Source organism: Canis lupus, chromosome 36 (genome assembly GCF_003254725.2).
Source record: "Canis lupus dingo isolate Sandy chromosome 36, ASM325472v2, whole genome shotgun sequence".
Classification (NCBI taxonomy): domain Eukaryota; kingdom Metazoa; phylum Chordata; class Mammalia; order Carnivora; family Canidae; genus Canis; species Canis lupus.
This window is the reverse complement of record NC_064278.1, coordinates 10,154,310-10,173,087: the sequence shown is the minus strand read 5'-3', so window position 1 is coordinate 10,173,087 and position 18,778 is coordinate 10,154,310. Positions and strand designations below refer to the sequence as shown.

General features: G+C 36.7%; 1 protein-coding gene across 13 annotated transcripts in view; it reads left to right on the top strand.

Moving 5' to 3' along the window:
• The window catches only part of COBLL1 (cordon-bleu WH2 repeat protein like 1), a 162,382-nt gene that overhangs the window by 32,831 nt on the left and 110,773 nt on the right, over positions 1 to 18,778 (top strand). The gene's annotated exons all lie outside the window — the stretch shown is intronic.

The window sequence follows — 18,778 nt, the reverse complement described above, 5'->3', positions numbered from 1 at the left end:
AAATCATTTTTGTGTCTTTTTATCATCTTTAAAAAGTAAATTCCCCTTTATTTTTTTTTTATTTAAAAAAAATTTTTTTTAATGTTTATTTGTTTATGATAGTCACAGAGAGAGAAAGAGAGAGAGGCAGAGACACAGGCAGAAGGAGAAGCAGGCTCCATGCACCGGAAGCCCGATGTGGGATTCGATCCCGGGTCTCCAGGATCGCGCCCTGGGCCAAAGGCAGATGCCAAACCCCTGTGCCACCCAGGGATACCCCCCTTTATTTTTTTTTAAAGGTTTTATTAATTTACTCATGAAAGACAAGCAGAGAGAAGTAGAGACATAGAGGGAGAAGCAGGCTCCCTGCGGGGAGCCCGATGTGGGACTTGATCCCTTACCCCTGGATTATGCCTTCAGCCGAAGGCAGACACTCAACCACCCAGGTGCCCCAATAAAGTTCCCTTTAGCTACCATTTCATATATGCTATTTTTCTCTTTGAAATGTATATAATATGAGTTTGATATTTTTTTCTGAGATAAGTACAAATTTCTGAACATTTGACATTTTAAAGACTACTCTTTGTTAGAATTGTTCACTGGTGAATGTCAGTATTACTAGAATGATGTGACTTTATAAAAATTCTAGGTATATGAATGTCATGCAAATACACGTATTGCACAAAATTTTGAGCTGGAGTGTGTAAAGATACTTATGTTTGAGAGATTGTTTACCATTACCAACTCTGTACTAGAAGATGGTAACTGAGCTTTTCAAAAGTAATAAATTTGTCATGTGTTTAATGAAAATGAGGATGATAGTGTGTAATTGGATAGTTTATTTAGGTATTTACAACATGGTATTTGTTTATAATGTTGAAGTTCTAATAAAAAACAATTGAAGAGTATGCTCTATCCTGTTATAAGTACATTAATACCTTTCTAAAGTTAAGGGACTGATCTCTGAACAAAAGAGTTGCAAGTTAGTTTTGTCACTATTTGTTTTTTATCATAGTAATTTTTTTTTTCCAAAGTCAGTTACTTAGAGGATAAATGTCTTCTCGTTGTTGTCTTTAGGTTTCTTAATACTCTGAAACTTGTCTATTGGTTTTTGAAAGATCAATTTTGTAATTTGGTCTATTTTACATTTAGCTTAGGCAACTAATACTGCAGAATTTAGGACCATGTTATGATGTTTATATTAATCTTCTGATTTTGCAGACGAAAAATAGGGACCCCAACATGACCTCTTCCAGAAACAAGGATTTTGCTGTCTAGGAAAGTTTTATTATATAATGAAGAAATAATTCATCATCAGTTTTGTTATCTAATAACAAATATTTCCTTTGCAGTGTGCTATTTATATCAAAATGGCTTATATGAATATTGTTGAGCATACCTACCAGAATACTAAAACATATAAACAGCATATATCTTTCAATATCATGGTTTCTATAGAAATGTGGCTATAGGGGATCCCTGGATGGCTCAGCGGTTTAGCGCTGGCGTTCAGCCCAGGGTGTCATTCTGGAGTCCTGGGATCCAGTCCTCCATTGAGCTCCCTGCATGGAGCCTGCTTCTCCCTCTACCTGTGTCTCTGCCTCTTTCTCTCTCTCTCTCTCTCATGAATAAATAAAAAATCTTAAAAGATGTGACTATAAGATTCTTGCTGAAGGCTAATTCTTAAAATTTCTTAGTGTAGAGTTTATATCCGATTGAAATGATAGGATTTTGCTCTAAGTTAACGCTGTTTTAGACAAGAATAAGAATGTTTGAGCTACTTAATGTATTGGTATTTTTTGAGGATAATATAGGGTGATGATTAAAGAATTTAAGGGTGGTCTAATGCTGTTGACAAATATACATTGAGATTATTTAGGGAATGTTGTAGAAGGTACTGCATTGTTTAGCTATAAAAAGAAACATTGTTCTTACACTTTAAGACTGAGTAGAGCAACAAACTGGCTCTGGTTGCAACAATTTCACTTAGTCTTTTTCAAATGTATTGATATAGAAAACAGTGTACTTTACAATACTGTGAACTTTTGTGCACTATGCTTAACACAAAATTTTAAACTTAGTCTATTTTTTCAATTTAAGTACTTTAAGAATCTTTTAAAATACTTAAGTACTTTATTAATATTTAAATGCTAAAGTTATACTGTACCTTGGAAAACTGAACTGAAAGCAAGGAAATAGGTAAATAAGGTCAGAGTAGCTAACGCAAATGTCAAAAGTTCAAACATCTTTCTCAAAGATCACTAACAGATTCCTTAAACCTTTTCAGGTTTTTTTTTTTTTTTTTTTTTTTTTTTAATTTTTATTTATTTATGATAGTCACACAGAGAGAGAGAGAGAGAGAGGGAGAGGCAGAGACACAGGCAGAGGGAGAAGCAGGCTCCATGCACCAGGAGCCCGACGTGGGATTCGATCCCGGGTCTCCAGGATCGCGCCCTGGGCCAAAGGCAGGCGCTAAACCGCTGCGCCACACAGGGATCCCCCTTTTCAGGTTTTTATTTAACATTTAACCCTGACAGATATGACTGATTTCAAAAAGCCATACAACTCTCTTGCAAATTTAATGAAAAAGAGAACAAAAGTATTATAATGGATTCCAAAAGTTTTTAAGTTACAAGAATAATAGATAATGATTGATGGTAATAGGTTAAAAATTCCAGATGAAAGGATCATCTAGAAAATATCTAAATTAAAATTTTGAATCAAGAATTAGAGCTGTTGAATCAATGGATTGTAGAACAAATTGAAAGAATGTTATCAGAGGGCTATCTTCTAGAAGGTTTTGGGATTAGTTATGGAGGCAAGATTATTTGGTTTTTCCAAAGAATACATTCTTTATAGCTTTACAGAGCACAGAAAATCTATGAAGTTTGAGTTTATTTTACAAAATTAGTGCATCTCTATTGCATTTTATGAAGAAACTGCACAAAGTGAAAGAAGCTATCCTATGAGTATGGTTGCAAAATACAAAACTTAAAATGCAAAATAAAATTAAGATCATCAGTATATTACTCAGTCGCCAAATAGGATTATTGCAGGAATTTAAAATATGGCTGAATTGTAGAAAACTATTCATATATCACTTTAATAAGTAAAAGAAAAAAAAATCATGCTCAAGATTACATGTAGAGTTTGTAAGTGGCTGAACTAGGTGTCAAACTCAATGTTTGTGATTAACTTGTGATACACAAGTTAGCCAGTCACTATCCAGACCTGGGAAGTCACTCTCTTATTTCTCTTTACAAATTATAATACTTATGCTAGACTTCTCTCAGGTCACCTACCCTATCTCCCAGTTTTAGCAAATGATCATCTCACTCATGCTAAATAACTCCAAGGCTGGGGACCTACAACCTTCTCAGCAAATCTAGGCCTATAACTTCATGGTTGTTTATTCATTCTGAGAAATGTTTATTGAGTTGCCTGCTCAGGACCAGGCACTCTGCTAGTGTGTGGGGGAGACAAATGTCAATAAGAGGTGGTTCCTGCCTGGAATAACTCTGGGTCTATCAAGTATTTCTCAAAATGTTTTCAAGAGAATATAGTTTTTTTGCTTTTAGTGAACATTTTTATTCTACCCCATTAGAAAACAATATAAATTCATGGCTTTGATGTTATTGCTTAGAAGAAAAGTTGATTAAAATGTGTATATAAAACAATAGTACACTAGTAGGATCTACAAGTGGGTAGGGGGGTGATATGAAATGACTCACTAGTATGAAAAAGAAAATACTACTAATATGTGATATAAAAGAAACAAGCTTTATCAGTATTTTTAAAATATTTTATTTGAGAGAGGGAGTGAGCACAAGTTGGTGGAGGGGGGAAGCACAAGGAGGAGGAGAGGAAGAAGCAGACTCCCTGCTAAGCGGGGAGCCCAATTTGGGTCTCGGTCCCAGGACCCTAGGTCATGACCCGAGCCGAAGGTAGATGCTTAACCAACTGAGCCACACAGGCACCCAAGCTTTATCAGTATTTAACACAGGGTGAGCGCTGAGGACATCCCTCATGTTGCAGGTCAGAGAGGCTATGTGTGATGTTGGAGATGCAATGTGGGAAGAGGGTGAGCCTGCTGTGCTGGGGCACCTTGCTGGCCTCCCATGATTGTTACCTTTTAGTGTGTTGCAGTTATTAGTGCCTGGCAAGTGTTGTATATATCATTTACTTATAAACTCATCTTCATGATGGTCAGTTATGCATGTCTGCAAAGAATCCACACAGCGAATATGATTAAAAATACTAGCAGAGTGAACTATGAGGAAATAGCAAAGTTGACAGTTATGATTTTGGTATAAGCTTTTTGTCAGACATATAAAACACAACCAGATTTGATAAGTGTAGACCAAGTCAGCTTTTCCCTCTCATTGATGCTGGAGATTGCTGGTCTGGATTAGTCTTCGTGGTTTTCCTGCTTCTGGTCTAGCTTTCCTCCAATCCATTCTGCATATCAGCCAAGCAATGCACCTAAAATTCAACTGATTGTCATTTTCTTCTTTTTCTTACTAAAAACGCTTCCTTTCTATTTTTGTTTAATGCTAAGGGCCAATTCCCATCTTCGTAGATACACTGGTAGGGGTCTTGCCTTCCTCTCCAGCCTTACCTCCTATCCCTGTCCCTAAAGGATCTTTCTCTCTCTTACCTGTGCCTACAGGATTTGTGTCTCTCCCTTCACCTAGGCTGTATCCTTCTCTCATCATTCAGGTATGCCCCACTATTGCTTCTCCCAAAAGATCCTTTCTGCCTCCAGCCCTGGTGAGATGTGCCTGATGCAGCCCATCGCCCAGTCAGCTTGGCGTAGACTTGCTGAATGGCTTATCTCCATTGTGACAAATTTTAACAAGAATCTCTAGGACTGACCTCCATATTTGGCCTAGTCTGTGTAATGTATTATGATTAAATTGAGTAAAACCATGTTTGAGAAGGTAAGGGAGATGGGAAAAGGACCCTGTACAGTGTTAATTGATAGAAGATATTATAAGCTTTATCCCAAAATATAGTAGATGAAGGATTATAAGCAATTCTAATTTTGACAAACTTTTTTTTTTTAAAGTTAAAAAAAAAGATTTCATTTATTTGGGAGAGAAAAACACATAGCAAGAGAGAGTGTGAACAGGGAAGAGAGGGAGAAACAGACTTCCCACTGGCTGGGAATCCTATGTGGGGTTCTGTCCCAGGACCCCAGGATCATGACCTAAGCCAAAGATTATGATCACTCAAGTGACTGAGCCACCTAGGTGCCTCTGTTTTTTTTTTTTTTTTTTTTTTTTTAACTTTTCTGACTGGTTTATCACTTTTTAAGGACAACACATTGTTATTAATAATACATTTATTGAAAAGCAGAGAAATGTGCTATAACTTAATGTAAAATTGTTAAAATAAAAATTTCTAACTTCCTCCAAAAGTTTTGGTTCTTTTTCTATGACCAGTTTTACAATTTATGATAAGATCTCTATGGCTTTATTTATTTATGGCTTTAGATAGTGGGAATTTTCTTATATTTAAGGAAATATTTATTTAAATTGAATTAAAACTCTGTACTGTAACCTTTAACCTCTTACTGAAGTGGCAATTTCCGTTCTTCAGAAAGATAAGACCATTTACCATGTCCCCTGATTGTTTGATTTTGGACACCTTCTAGTCATGTCTCCCCTTAATTATTCATTTCTCTTTTTGCTTCCCTCTCACTTCCCTCCCTTTGCTTCCTTCATCCCTTTTTTGAGTTTGAGTTTTAAATGTTACAAACTTCTTGGTAGTAAATATAATTGGATGTTTATCAGATCATTGTATAGAATTTAAAAAATAGTTATATGCCAAAATACTGATATTTCAAAGAATAAAACCTCTCAGTATTAAACTATCTCAGAGTTCTACTCTAATTTTTTGTAAAATTCATTTAGTGTATGTCCCTGAACATAATTATGCTCTGACTCCCTTCATCACATCATCCATGGACCTTACTTGGAAAGTAAGTCAACACTGCCTGATGAATGATGCAATGGAACTGGGCACACAACTTTCTTTTGACTTTACTAACCCCCATCCTTTGCTTTTTCCTACTGTATGAGGCCAAGTTTTCCACATTTAGATAATTCCCTGCTCCCATATTTATTACTGGCAGGTGCACACGTTTGCATCCATGAATTGTTAAACCTTCAGTGTAAAGGGGAATGTTTGATCTATGGGCCTTATGGTGGATATTCCTTTTTGATGCTATTAGATGATACCATGTGGAATTACAATGAGTACTTCCCATATGCCAGGAATTATGCTGCGAGGTTTACAAAAATACAAATCTTTTATTTGTTGCAAACTTTTAACTGTAATTTCCCTACAAACATACTTTCCTTTTTGTTACTAGCATTCATTTGTGAATGTTAATCTGTTGTCTAGATAATTGAGTTGACTGTAAATAACAAACATAAAAGATGTTAAATATTTTATGTCATTTTTGGCATAAACTTTGATTTAGTTGCTAAACTATATTTCTAGGTTCTAAGCTTAAATAAATTTTCACATTTACTTCAAGTGTAACTACAAAGAATCAGAAAAGACATTGTTAATTTTTCTTTTCGAATGCTCAAGAATTATGAGACTCCAATGACTAGCGGAGTTTAAAATAGGAGTTTGTATTATCCTATCTCTCTTCAGCCCATTATTCTGTTAGAAATATACAGCATGTTCCTAGATAATGGAAGTAAGTATGTTATTTACTTGTGCAATGACTTCTTCCTGTAGATATTTTTACTTTAAAATGGAATGGAGGCTGAACAAAAAGAAAATTGTGTGGTAATAAAGGCCAATCTATTAAATATTTATTTCCTTTTATTCTTTAAGTAGGCTTTTGCTGAATTTTAAATTGGCCTACTTGTTTTCTCTTTCTGTTTTTAAAGAAGATTGTATTTATTCATGAGAGAGAGAAAGGCAGAGGCAAAGGGAGAAGCAGGCTCCCCGCAGAGCAGGGAGCCCGATACAGGACTGGATTCCAGAACCCCAAGATCGTGACTTAAGCTGAAGGCAGGTGGTTAACTGACAGAGCCACCCAGGTGCCCTGGGCTGGTGGTTGGTTGCTTGCTTGCTTGCTTGCTTATTTATTTATTTATTTATTTATTTATTTATTTATTTATTTATTTGATTTTATTTATTCATGAGAGACACAGAGGCAGAGACACAGGCAGAGGGAGAAGCAGGCCCCATGGGGGGAGCCTGATGGGGGACTCAATCCCGGGACCCCAGGATCACACCCTGGGCCAAAGGCAGGCACTAAACTGCTGAGCCACCCAGGGATCCCTACGCTTCTTGTTGCATATTTAGTTATTTATATATTCTGCATGTAAATTCTTTGTCTAATGTGATTTGCAGATATTTCCTCCATACTGTGACTTGTGCTTTCATTCTTTTAATATGTATATTTTATAGAGCAAAAGTTTGTAATTTTGATGGTCTAATTTATATTTTTCTTTTATGAATCTTTTTGTGTATCTTATCTAAAACTTATTAGATAATACCAGATCATAAAATATTCTATTTTTAAAAGTTTACAGCTTTTCATTTGTATATAGATAGATATGTTATTCATTTTGAGCTAAGTTTTTTAAGATATAAAGTTTAAGACTAGGTTCCTAATTTTCTTCTTTTTTTTAGTTAACATTCAGTTGTCCAATTATTCTAACATCATTTGTTGAAAAGACTCTTTATTGAATTTAAACCTTTGTCAAAAATAAGTTCTTCACATTTATGTAGCTCTATTTCTGGACTCTGTTGTGTTCTATTGATCTATGTGTCTGTCAGTACCACACTGTCTTGATTACTGTAGTTTAATAGTCTTGAAATCTAGTAGTGTGAGTTTTCCAGCTTGATCTCTTTTATAAAAATTGTTTTCTATTCTGATTCCTTTGCTTTACTATATATTTTAGAATTAGCTTGTCTGTATCTATAAAAGTCCTGCTAGGGTTTTGAGTGGAATTGTGTTAAATGTATAGATCAATTTGGGGAGAATTGACCTCTTAATACTGTGTAGAGTCTTCTAATCTATGAACATTGTATGTCTCTCCATTTATTTCAGTCGTCTTTGATTTCTTTTATCAGTGTCATGTAGGTTTCAGAATACAGATCCTGTATACATTTTGATGGAGTTTCATCCAAGTAGTTCATTTTTGTGGTATTTTAAAATTGTTCATTGCTATTATATAGAAATACTTTTGGTTTTTGCAAAAGAAAATAAAAAAGGCATTTTTCTTCTTGCTGTGCATTGAAACCCCTTTTCTGCTCCTTGACTCTGAACCACAGGGCTTTTTCTTGTACTCTTTGCATTCATTGTCTGCTTCTGAGATTTGGGCTGCCTTGAATCCTGGCTGTGATATAGTGGAGAGAAAAAAATTAAGTCACTGCCAATTCATTGGTGCTTTTGAATTCTGGTCTTCTCCAATCCACCTACTTCAGTTTAATTTCAGAGACCTCAAATTGTTCCTTCATGTATTTTGAGTTTCTTAGCTGTGTTGTCTTAGAGAAGGTGTAATGTGTGTTTATCTTTCCTGAAACAACCAAGACCACTCTCTCTCTCTAGCAGAGACCAAAAATGGTTTTTTACAATCACATCTCAAATTTTGTTTACTCTTAGCAGGAAGTCCACCTATGTTTTGAGATCTTGTAATGTTTCTCCCTTGTCTACTCCCTGTTAGGAAAATTATAATACAACTCTTTTCCCAAGCTGAATACTTTGGAATAGTTTTATTTATAGTCTTATAATATTAAGAGAAAATAGAAAAATTTTGACTTGAGTAAATTATAATTGAAGATGAAATGTCAGAGTAACATTCATGATGACATTCCTCAAGAGAAGCTATGGTTATATCTGAAAAATTGTTTGAATTCAGACTACTTCTGCTCACAGCCTTCACAAACTTCAGAAAGGATTGGAGGATTGATATTTTAAAAACAAATTTGTGTGAAACAAATTGATATTACAGACTTAAGTTTTATGTAAGTGATGAGACATAGAGACAGATACATTAAAGAAGGAATACAATCCAGAAATTTGCATGAGCGTCAGATTTTCTTTTTTATTCACTGCTTAAAAAAAAAAAAAAAAAGGCTGATTTATATAGCCAGAAATTCTGCAGTGAGAGCATTGAAAATTTTCATATTAAAATTATGGCAAATACATTTTCTTTTAAATTTGTTGGCCACTTTTTATGCTTAAGATTTGTTTTAGGTATTCCAGACACAAGTCAACATCACTATCGATTTCTGACCTCATCTTCAGGAATAACTGATGCTTTCAATGTAAATTTTAATAATTCTGCAGCCTAGCATAATTACATAGGGTTAGAATTATGTAGCTTCAGTTTCAAACTTGTGCTTGAAACTGGAAATATTTACTAACATTTGTATCTAATATGGCATGTTTTTGCATAGGGAAAAAGGAAGCAAAATAAAGGTCAGTTCTGTGGTAGAGGAAGAAAGTACTCACTTTTTGGAAAGTGGGTTAAGAGTGCTCTATATTTCCTTTTGGTTTTCTTGGAATATGCTATAGTCCAAAAACTATAATCAAATTCTTGAAAAGACTAGCTGACATTTTTCAGGTACGCTTCAGTTTGGTGAAGGATAGGTGTTAGAGGGGAGGAATGGGTATGTGGGTCATTATGAAATGAAAGAGCGTAGACTTTGGGATCAGAAAGATCTGGATTTGAGGGGCGTCTGGGTGGCTCAGTTAAGTGGCCGACTTGATTTGAGCTCAGGTCATGATCTCAGGGTGCTGAGATCAAGTCCTGTGTAGGCCTCTGTGCTCAGCGGGGAGTCTACTCGAGGATTCTCTTTTCCTCTGCCCCTCCCTCAGTTCTCTGTCTCCCCACCCTCCTTTAATAAATAAATCTTTAAAAAAAAAACAAAAACAAAGATCTCGGTTTGAATCTAAGCTCTGTCACTAAAATGGTGGATATATATATATATTGCTTAATGCCTCTGAGTTTCTTGTCTTGAGTAAAGATGATTTACCTCCTTAATTTGTAGACTTGTTTGATTAATTCAACAGGAACAGTTGTAAAGGGACCCAAAACTATGCCTGGTGATAGTGGTGTATTCATTAAGAAATAGAGCCTTTATTGTACAATAGCTAGAGCAAAAGAGAAAGTAGTTTAATGGCTGAGAGCTTTCTGAAAGAGCAGTGCTAATGTTCAACCTTGATGAATAGCAAGGAAAATGATTAGCTTACTTATTAATAGGGTGCCTAGGTTTTGGCCTGAGTACCCAGGTTTGCTTACATTCCTTTAGACTGAGACATAAAATAGTAATGGGTTTAGAGTAAAGTTTGGGCAGGATTGTAGCCTTGCATCTGTGGGGTAGCAGGCTTTTTTTTTTTTTTTTTTAATCTTTTCATCTTCCTTTAACTTCTCTTTTGAGTACATAAACACATTGTTCTCATAAAAACAAATATTTTAGTCCTATCTCATCTGTCTCACATGATAGTGTAATTTGAGACCTACCGAAGATATGTGTAGACTTTTCAGTCTTTAAGGTGAGCTTGTGATGTCAGACTCTTAAAAGAAGCAATAGCAGAGGGGCACCTGGGTGCTCCGTGGTTGAGCACACCTTCAGCTCAGATCATGATCCTGGGATCCTGGGATCGAGTCCCACATCAGGCTCCCTGTGGGGAGCCCTCTGTCTACGTCTCTGCCTCTCTCTGTGGCTCTCATGAATATAAATAAATAAAAATCTTTAAAAAGCCACAGCAGAATAAAAGAGTAATGGACCTTCTGGTGATGACACCAATTTCTCACTGCACGTGCCTGAGAAAACTGACCATATTATTCAGCATTTGACATCTATAGCTGTATGGGTCCAGTAAGGAGGTAGAAGCTGCATGATGGTTTGATGAAAAGCTTAATATAAAGAATTACAATGATAAAAGAGTAACATGACATATAAAGAAACACTACATAGTACCCTAGGCTATGGAAGAGTAACCAAGGAAGACTTATAAAGGTGAAGATATGGTTCCTTAGAGAAGATACAGTTCAGCCTCCAAAAAGCAGATGCTCCTGCTAGTTGAGCCAGTTTGGAGCTGCTCTGGTGTTAGGAGGCAAATAGGCCACCCTTTGCAGTGCAGATGGCCAGCCGGGATAGACGTGCAGTGGAAGTCTCATTGCTGTGGTGGCGGTGGGGGGACCAGGAGTTTTTTCCATTGTGAGTTGATGGGGAGCGTTGGGATGGTAAATGTTGGGGAGGGGTGTTGTAGAAGGAGCCACTTGTCAGGGTGTGACCGTCCAGGCCATAAATGCAGGCTGAGAGGGGCCCTGCCAACAGGCTCTGCACAGGCAGGAGGCATTCAGAGCATTCAAGTCTGTGTAGGGGCTCTGGTTTCTGTGTGGAGAGGAACCCAGACGATTTCCAGGAGGAGAGGCTGCAAGATCCCAGAGGGATCGTGTTCTCTGCCCCATGTCTGGGCAAGGCTTTACCAGATCTCTGTCTACGCACCCACACTCCCAAACCCCAGCCCAGGCAGGGAATTCCAGAAAGCCCCTCCTTCATAGCATCGCAGTGCCCCCTATGCGAAAGCTTAACCTCATGTCTACTTTAAAGGAGAAATGCTTAACGGAATTCTGTTGTGTATCACGGGGCCTGCAATGAAGTGTATGTTTGGAACTGAGATGCAGTAAGTTGGTAACTCATATAGTATCTTTTATTTATTATTTTATCTTTTATTTTGAAAAAGTGAGGGTATATGCCAGTATATCGAATCTATAAACTATGTAAATGTTAACTTGATACTAATTTTGCCTTACATACTACTTCCTATCTTCTGAAGGAATGATTTATAAAACTAATGAGAACTAAAACCATACCAGTGGTACATGAAAGACTTTCTGAACTTTGATCACAACATCCCTTAAATCTGCTGGGAGCTGTTTAAGTTTGCAGAAGCTGGTTTTAAGTTATTGCCGGTCATTTGGTGGCAGAGGATGTTTTGGGTTGTAATGTAAGTGGAGAAGCTGTAGGTCTGATTTTTTTTTTTTCCTCTGTTACTTTATCACCTCCTCCTCCTACCTTGCTTGGCAAATGTCAGCAGGGACCTAACATTGCCTAGCTTGGTGATGCTTGCACATGAAGGGATGGACTTTCAGTTACAATGACATTTTACCTGTAACTGATGACATCAAAAAGATTCCTGGAACTAATGCTTCATTTTCCTTTTAGCCTCATGAATAGCATTGAATTTCTACAGGCAATACTAGATTGTGAAAGAATTTCAATCAATTTTTTCCTTCAGACAGTTTTATTAACTAAACTTCTTTCCCTTCTTTTTTGGGAGGCCAGAAACCCCATCTATCATTATGCATATGGAATAAGAGATTGGTTGCCTGGACAGAAAAACCTAGCTTCTTTTTAAGGCTTTTATTAATTATAATAAGCTCATATTAATATTGCCTTATTATAAATATCCATTGTAGAAATTCAGAAGATATTAATAAGCAAAAGTAATATAAGGTAACATTCTCTTGCCTAGAAATTATCCCTAGTTATACTTCAATATATAGAATTCAAGATCTTTTTATTTTGATATACCTGTTTTTACCCAAATGAAATGATGTTTTGGTCATATTCTTTATCAACTGCCTTTTTCTTTTTTTTTAAAATATTTTATTTATTCATGAGAGACACACAGAGAGAGAGGCAGAGACACAGACAGAGGGAGAAGCAGGCTCCATGCAGGGAGCCCGACATGGGACTCATCCTAGGTCTCCAGGATCACGCTCTGGGCTGAAGGCAGCTCTAAACCGCTGAGCCACCTGGGCTGCCCAACTGCCTTTTTCTTTTAATGCTTGTCACCCTTCTATGTTGATAATCTTATATATAATAATTATGTAATAATCTCAGTCCATTGTCATACTGGTTGAGTTGCCTCAAAAACATTTACAAGCAGTTTGTTCTAATTAGGAGCTAACAGGGACTTTGCTAGGCATCTGATTATGTCCTGTAAACTTCTTCAAGTAATGGCCTGACTTTTGAAGAGAGCAGGCAATTTGCCCTGCACAGTGTACTGCACTTTCTGGATTTTACTGTTGCTGCTTTTGGCATTGTGTGTTCTTAAATTCCTTTTTTTGAAAAAGTTAGATCTAAGCAACGTGGATTAAAATTAAATGGTGTCTGACTAAAATATATTGTAGGTAATGTCCTACATTTCATACCCTGTCACATCAGGACGACCATTCATGTGCCATGTTCTTCAGACCACAGTGTCCCTGCTGCTTTCCTCCTGGCTCTGCCCAGCTTGTAGTTCTTGTATTTGGTATTACTACATATGAAAATCCTAATTTGTCAGCCTGACAAAAACCTCACACACTTTCTTTGAAAGCATTTTGAAATGTCTGAGTGAAACTTTGAAATAATTTTTAAAGAAAATGTACATCTTAAGGTTTTCCGTGCTTTTCAGAGCTTTCTCTAAGCATGCATTATTTTAGACTTTTTTTGATGTGAGATCTTTGGTCTCCAGAAAATAGGAAAGCATCTGAGATATTTTAGACATATGTTCTGCGTGATTTTCTAAAAAGGCCTACTATGGCCATTTAAACTCTGTAAGAGGCTGTGATGAAGATATTGCATACAGTCCCGGAGAGAGTTAATATAATTGGGGGATGGCCATTGGTCAGTCTATTTATTCCAGAAGCAAGAAAGGTTTAGGAGATAACTGCAATGGTTATCTTAGTAAAATATACAGAGTAAATGGAAATGATTAGTAGTAATACCATGAAAAATATTTTAAGCGGAATTTGTTTTAATTTTCTAAACCTTGAGGAATTGCAGGTTTTGTCACAAGTAAAAGGTATCATTTTCCCCTTATAATTTGTTTCAGTCTCCTACACACACATAAATGCATTGCATTACTCTTCTGTTTCTGTATCCTTTTAGTCTTGTTAGTGCTTCGAAATACTGTGTTGCTTTAAAAAAATTTTTGAAGAATCTTCTTTTAGAATGTCGTTATAAAGGAATAACTTTAAAAGAAACATCTAGGGTAGTTTCCCTTTCAAAATAAACATATTTGATTACTTGATATGTGGAGGCAACTTTTCCCTAGAGATGAAGATGAGAAGAGTCCTAGAAGGAAGTGGGCTTAGTGAAGACTGGTAAGTGTGATAAGTATTTCTCACAATTCACTTTTGTTTGTATTGGCTCTTGCTGTTGGCATTGATTTAGAAGACTTTAAAAATTCATATTCTTTGCTTTTCTTAATACGAGGTCTTAAACACTCCTACTTGTTGGGTGGGGAAAGGATTTGTGAGTTTAACAATGTCTTTTGCTCTTATGTATAAATGGTGTTGACTTAATAAGAAAACACTAGAGCAACCCAGAGCAGGGAGGGGAGGGAAAGCAGTGTGGTGGGAAGGGGACTGTCCCTGTCTTTGAACCATCAGCCTTTGTGTTTGGGGATGAAATTTCCTTGTGGTTCCTGGTGAGTCCACCTCCCTGTGCTGTATGTATCCTGAGTCCCTCTTTTTTCTGTTCTCTTCTGCTATCACTGTGTCGTTCAGGAGTGAGCACCTGATTGAGCAATGGAATTTGCCAGATGGTCGGATTTGCTGGGCCATCACTGTGCCTAGTAAAGGGTCACTGAAATGTCAGAATTTCTAAATATGGCATTGTATAATTCTTCAGTGTGTCTGCATTTTCCCCTCACCTGATTTTTGTTTTCTATGCCTGCCTCACCTCATATCCTCCCACAAAACACCTGAAATGAACTTTTGCCTGTATACTTCTGAAAGTTCTGATTGGGACGTCCCCCAGGTAGAAGATATCTCCCAAACTCAAGGGCATTCTTTTTACCACTTATAAGTAGCATTTAGACAAGTAGTTTTCTTTTATCTTCTATCTATGGAATGATTTATGGTATGCATAATTTAAACCTTATAATAATGCCGTGAGAATAGGGACTGCTATCACCAGGATACAGATGAGAAGGCTCTAGATCAGCTTCCACTTCTTCATTTGAGATTTGGATTTTTCAGAGATTAGCACGTTAAAAAGGCAGACCGTTCTTTTAGCTTAACACAGAGAGCTTTGCTGTTGCTTTCTTCAAATTCATTCTTCCTCCTTTAATTTGTAGGACCTAGTACTTGCAGACAGAAAGTCAAATAAAGGGGGGGGGGTCCTAATTATGTTTAAATAATTATATAAAAATTGTTTTCACCATCTGGCAAAACTTTTTATAATATGAATTTTAAGACACACACACACACACACACACACACACACACACACCCTTTTACAATTGAAAAGTACTTTCCAGTAAATGACCCTAATGATTTTCATATTTCCTGATAGTTTACAAAGGGAAATACTTATGGTCTTTTTTTTTTTTTTTAACTCATGGTCTTATTAGTATTCCACATATGCAAAATGATACTAATCGGAGCTTGTTATAAAATACTTATGTTTGATTTTGAATTATTGAATGGTTCCTTGTACAAATATCTATCTTATTATATAACATACTAGGTTATTTTAATTTTTTTTTTACACTTTATTCTTTGCTATATGTAGATCCATTAAAACTGGAAAGGAATTTCACATAGAACTTACCATGGAAGCTATAAAAACAAGTCTCTCAAAGTACAACATGCTTCTAGGTCACTAGATTTCAGTCATAAGACTCTGTACAAGAGCATAGATAAATTAGGGCAAATTGTTGTAATTCGTTTTTCTCTAGTATTTTCCAGTAAAATTTACAATTACATGGAAAGATACTTGAAATTTTTTTTAAAGATTTTTAAAATTTATTCATTTGAGAGAGAGACATAGAAAGCACAAGCAGGAGGAGAGGCAGAGGGAAAGAGACACATACTTCCTGCTGAGCTGGGAGCCCGATGTGGGGCTCAATCCAGGACCTGGAGATCATGACCTGAGCCGAAGGCAGACCATCTGAGCCTCCTACACGCCCCAAAATTAAGTTTTGTTTACTAAAGTATATAATATTTATAAGATGTTGACTTTTGGTAGTGCTGGAAATCTAAGATGGTATGAAATCCCCTCTTTCTTATTTTTAAAGAAAAGGCTCAAACCTTTCCTTAAAGGGTTTATAAACCACGGTCATGTAGCAGAGGTTTGTCCCATCTGGAAAAGATGTCCCATTTTTTTCTACAATTTAAGTGGTGTAAAAGTCACTCCAGAAGGAATAAATTGAATATTTCAGAGGTCTGAATTCTACTAGAGGTTGGGCTTGGCCCATAAGAGTTTGTTTCTTCTTGGGGTGGGTGGGTGGGCCCTGCTTTTTGGAAGTAAGAGGCAGACAATGAGCTTGGTAATTCGTTTTTCTCCTAAGCTGAGTAGTGATCTGTTTGGAAATTTAGTGTAGTTTTGTGGTAAGAATGGTTATGGGTGTGAACTGTAGGGTGTGTCTTCCAATGGAATGTCCACTCCAAGGAGAGATTCCAGGATCTAGTCGGCCTTGGAAGGAAATTAATCTGGGGGTAGATCAGCAGCAGGTCAGTTAATCTCCTAAATATATATATATATATTTATATATATGTATATATATAAATATATATATATATTATATTTTTTTTTTTTTAGGGCAGGAGTGTTTGAGCAGCAAGATCTCACAGAGAAAGAGTATATGCTCAAAAGTGTTCTTTCTGTATAGAAGCCATTAGTAAAAAATTGATATTTCAAAAATTTATTATTAGAAGTCTCTTTGAGTCAAAAAATTTTTAAGTGACTTGAAAAGGGAAGGAAACTTCCTCATGACATCTAATGTTTGTCTAGGTACTTTACATACGCAGTTTTAATAAACATGCTATAGTGATTAGTACTGCTCCATATGAAAGTTGAAATTGAGGCTTACAGAGGTTAGATAATTTGCTCAAAGTCACATAGTAATGGAGTTTGAATTTGGTCTTAGATTTTTTGAACTTGGGTTATATGTTTCATAATCATGATCCTATGTGAAAAGCTGACCATTCCCAATTATGAGATAACCAAGATTCTGACTCTGTTCTTTTAGGATCCCATGGCAATTAGCTCAGGAAATATATCTACTTAAAATAGTATCTTTTATGTGCTTATCAAAGGTGGATTTGGGTTAAAAAATAAAATGAGCACTTATCCAGTCCTTTTTGATATCAATATAAATGTGTATTATCAGTTTTTAGTTTTAGAACAGAGACTAGCTGTTTAAAAAAAGGACAATGATGCTTATAAAAATACTGGCATTTTGGAGAGGCAATTCAAGATGACCGTATAGGAAGATCCTGACCTCACCTCCTCCAATGAACACAACAAATACACGACTACATATGGAACAATTCCGTCTGAGAAGAACTTGAGAACTAGCAGAACACCTTCAAACAAAGGATAAAAGTTCCACACTGAGATAGGTAGGAGAGACAGAGACCTGCTCTTGCCAAAACCCCACTCCTGGTGTGGTAGCCTTCAATGGGGGTGTGGGAGGGAGGTATCAAAAACAAAAAAACAAAAAGAAGCAAACAAAATATAAAGGGAGTTTCTTCCTAAGAAGCAAAGGGTTTATACCCCATATCATGCACCCTGATCCTTGGGTCCTGCCCTGGAGAGACAAAACCCAAAACCCAAAATGTCTGGCTTTTGAAACCAACAGGGATTATGTTCAGAGGAAACATAAGGTTATAGGCAATGAAGATTCTCTTCTTAAAAGGGCTTGTGCATGACCCAATCGTCCCAGGACCCATTGTGAAAACCAGCAGTTTGAAAACAGCCTAGACCAGAGGTGAAGGAGATTCACTTGCCAAACTTGGTGTCTCTTAGAAGAGCAGAAGTCTGGGGACACTTTCTAGGATCTGAATGGTAGCAGACAGATGCCATTTATATAGGCTCCCTCTACCTTTCTGGCCCCAGTGCTGGTGGCCATTTTTGTACTATCTCTCTAACTACTTAAGCTAAGTATTAAATGCTTAGCTCACAGACTAAGGCCTAACTACGTAAGCCCTCCTCTGTGAGCCCCTGGAGCAGCACTGCCAGACACAGCCTTCTGAACTGGATGTACAACACCACTAGCTATCGTAGGTGAGTAGCCCTACCCATGACCCCTGTGCTGTTTGCACAGCTCAATCAGACAGTGGGCCAGAAGCCCTGATCCTCTGTGCTAGTGACACAACCCCACCAGAAACAGCGAATGTGTGCAGGCCACAGAGGGGATGCCCCCTTTAGCACCAGGTTCAGGTCATTTTGTTTCTGGACCTGAGGAATCTGAAACAATCCAGAGGGACAGCTCTAATAGACAACCAAGGACTAGCATTTTAGATTGAATAACAGGATTCATGTCCTACACAGAGCTCCTTTTTTAAGACCAGTAAGGATCACTGTTTCACAATATAGAGAAACAAACACAAAGAGTTAAGCAAAATGAGGAAACACAAACGTGTTCCAAGTGAAGGAGTAGGGCAAAACCCTAGGAAAAAAAGAAACCTTAACGAAATGGAGATTAGCAATTTATCTGTTAAAGAGTTCAAAGTGATGGTCATAAAGATGGTCATTGAACTCTGGAGAAGAATGGATGAATGCACCAAGAACTTTAATAAAGAGATAGAAAATAAAAGTACCAAACAGAACTCACAGAGCTTAAGGATAGAATAATTGAACCAAAAAACGTATATAGGGATCAACAGCAGACTAGATGATACAGAACAACAGATCAGTGACTTGAAAGGGTAGGGAAAATCACTCAAACGACAGCAAAAAGAAAAAATTAAAATATATGAGGAGAGTTAAAAGGATCTGTGGGGCCGCATCAAGCATACTAACATTTGCATTTAGA